The sequence below is a fragment of the Otolemur garnettii genome, unplaced genomic scaffold (genome assembly GCF_000181295.1).
Source record: "Otolemur garnettii isolate 467f Iridium unplaced genomic scaffold, OtoGar3 scaffold00202, whole genome shotgun sequence".
Classification (NCBI taxonomy): domain Eukaryota; kingdom Metazoa; phylum Chordata; class Mammalia; order Primates; family Galagidae; genus Otolemur; species Otolemur garnettii.
In genome coordinates this window covers 2,254,839-2,258,372 of record NW_003852597.1, presented here as the reverse complement: position 1 = coordinate 2,258,372, position 3,534 = coordinate 2,254,839, and positions in this window count along the sequence as shown.

Genomic DNA, 3,534 nt, shown 5'->3' with positions numbered 1-3,534 from the left:
AATGTTGCTCCCTCAGGAAACTTCTCCTTGATTTCCCAGCCCCACTTCATTATATCCTGTTTGTTTTAATGCCCCTAAACTTTGTCTTTTGCTTATTTTCCTCCCATGAGTATTTATTGTCTGCTACATGCTGGCAATTATTCTAGACGTCAGAGATATATCAGTGAACAAAAGAGACAAAGGCTTCTGCCCTTGCAGAGCATAATTTCACAGACATTCCTGCAAATGCTTCTTAGACTTATTATTAAAACTAGTTGATCATGGAAGTGTTTTTATCCTGTCTCCCTGGCAAAAGTGTAAGCCCTGTAAGGGCAAGGATCTAATAAATCCACTTGTTTACTTGTTTATAGCTCTAGGATATAAAATAGTTGCCTGGGGCCTAATAGACATTCAATAAACATTTGATGGGTGAATGAATGCTACTTGTAGAAGTCAGAACTCTTTCAAGTTGCAGTTCATCTCCAACTAGCTACACACACAAAAAAAATCCAAAAACTGAAGGGTGCATTTATCAGCTTACTAACTGGGGAGTCTGTGGCAGCTCTAGCACCCTGCACAACTGGATCCAGAGTCTTGCTCAATGCTGACAGAGCTCCCTCTGATCCCCTCTGTTGTCGTCTCATTCTCTCCAGCTATAGATGGGTTTCCTCCGTGTTGCCAAGGGAGATAGGTGCTGACAGTTCCAAATTCACGTATTCTCAGCTTAGCAACACCAGGAAAAAAGCGTTTGTTTCTCTTGGCATCTTTATGTATGCAGGACCCAGACAACTGGGGACTGGTCCAGTGTTAGGTTCCCTAGCTCTATCCTGTGTCCAAAAGAATGCAACATTCTGCTCGGCTATTCCTGGCTGGTCCACCTCTCCCTGAGGGTCTGGTCAAGTGGGCAGAGTCATGTGTTGGATGTGACAGAGATGAGAACAGTGAATCTACTTGACCTCTGAACCAGGATGTCTCAGAGCTCAGGAACATTCCCTGAAAGAATAATAGGTGTTACCAATAGGAAGAAAGAAATGTGCTACCAGGAAAAACAGAGAATTGCCCCATGTATTATATGGATAATGAGTGGGTTTTCTTCCCTTTTTTTTAATTTTTTTTTTGAGGCAGGATCTCACTCTGTTACCCACAGTGGAATGCCATAGCATTTGAACTCCTGGGCTCCTCCCACCTAATCTTGTAAGTATCAAGATTATAGGCACATACCACCATTCCCAGCTGAATATTTTTGTTTCTTTTTATTTTTTTTTTCTAGAGGTAGGGCAGTCTCACTATGTTGCTCAGGCTAGTCTCAACCTCCTGGGCTCCTGTGATCCTCCCACCTCAGCCTCCCAACGCACTAGGATCATAAGTGTGAGCCACCACACCCAGCCTTTTGTGCACCCATTTTTTACTTTTTGTAGCCAGTGCTTTTTGCATCTCTCTCTCTTAGCCTGTCACTTCTATCTTCTTTGTAATAACTATTTCCTAGAGGTGCTGTCCTCATGCTGAGGGCAGGTGAAGAGGAGCCCAGGGCACCTTGTGCCAGCTCTACACAGTGCTACATTTTGAGGACAATGGCCTCAGGTGGTCTTTTTAAAACAGGAGGATCTCTGTGCTATAGTAGTGATCACTGGAGAAGCACCATGCAGTCTCAGTCAAGTCATTTTTCCCCTCTAGTCCCAGCAGGTTAGTAGAACCCCCTCATCCCGCAGTTTCAGGTGTTGAGGAACTAGCTCTTCATGTGGGGGAAGCTGTCCAGGCTCAGACTAGATCTCCCCTTTTTATGTGTGCAGTGCCCTCACCTGCATCAGCCAGGGATATAAATCCCAGGGCCACACTGTCCTTGAGGACACTGCAAATTGTTTTTATATAACAGAGCTGAGGTCTAGGTTCAGGTCATCATAAATAGGTTTATTCACTTGCATGAAAGTCCAGTGGGCCAGAGACAGAGGCCGCCTGTAATCCTAACACTCTGGGAGGTCGAGGCAAGTGGATTGCTTGAGGTCAGGAGTTCGAGATCAGCCTGAGTCAGAGCAAGATCCAGTCTCTACTAAAAATAGAAAAACTAGCTGAGTGTTTGATGGGCAGTTTTAGTCCTAGCTACTCAGGAGGCTGAGGCAAGAGGTTAGCTTGCCAGTAGTTTGAGGTTGCTGTGATGTCCAATGACAATGCCAGGATACTTTACTCTGCTAGACTTACTCTCAATTTTATCACACCCAACACATAACAAACATTTCAGGCTGGTTGAAAAAAAAGAAAGTCCAGTGGGATATTCCCAGGTCAGGCAGGATGTAGGACAAGACTTCCCTGGGCAGGACTATCATGAGTATGCAGAGCACCCACTACCCTGGACCTTGACCACGAGGTGCTAATGGCACCCCATAATCATTATGACAACCAAAAGTATCCCACACATTTCCTAAGTGCCTGCTGAGGGATTATCTACACATGGCTCCTCATGTTTTGAAGACTTTGGACCCTGGTTTACTCTCCCTATGCCCCAAGTTCTGCCGGCATTGTGAGCAACCTCACCGCCTCTGTGGACCACCCTCCAGTAATGCAGGAACATAGTGAAGATGGAGGGAAGACTAACCTTTGCTTTGCTTAGAACTTTTCCAATAGTTGTTCAACATTTCAGAAAACCATGGCAAGCAAAGCCCCCTGGGGTATTTTGGTGCCAACAGATCATGGCATTTCAGGCTGCATTTGCATATGTGGGGCTCAGTGACTCTGCATTCACCTACAAGCAGGTGACCCCTCTGTCATGCCTTCAGTGCCCTTGTGCCTGAGATCCGTTACCTTACCTCATTTTCCCTTTTTTTCTCCTTTTTGTGACAGTGAGGCCTTTACTTGGACATTTTGACATTTGAACATGCTGGATGTTTGAAACTATATATATAGGGCCAGGTGCCATGGCTCACGCCTATAATTCCAGAACTCTGGGAGGCCAAGGCAGCTGGATTGCCCTGAGCTCAAGGGTTCGAGACCAGCCTGAGCTAGAGAGAGACCTCCCTCTCTAGAAAAAAATAGCCAGGCATTGTGGTGAGTACCTGCAGCTACTATAAGAGGCTAAGGCAAGAGAATCACTTGAGCCCAAGTGTTGGAGGTTGCTGTGAGCTATGATGCCACAGCACTCTACTGAGGATGACAAAATGAGACTCTCTCAAAAAAAACACAACTACATATATAGTAGGTCATATTATTTATGCATTTATTTCAAGGTAGTAAAGGGGATGTTACAAGATGTTTGTTGTGTGCTGGGTGTGATAAAATTGAAAGTAAGTCTAGCCATTTGGCTAGAGTGACCAGATTTTTTTTTGTTTGTTTGTTTGTTTGTTTGAGACAGAGCCTCAAGCTGTCCCCTTGGGTACAGTGCCGTGGCATTACAGCTCACAGCAACCTCCACTCCTGGGGTCACGTGAGTCTCCTGCCTCCGCCTCCCAAGTAGCTGAGACCACAGGCACCTGCCACAACGCCCGGCTATTTTTTGGTTGCAGCCGTCATTGTTGTTTGGCGGGTCCGGGATGGGGATTCGAACCCGCCACCTTAGGTGTACGT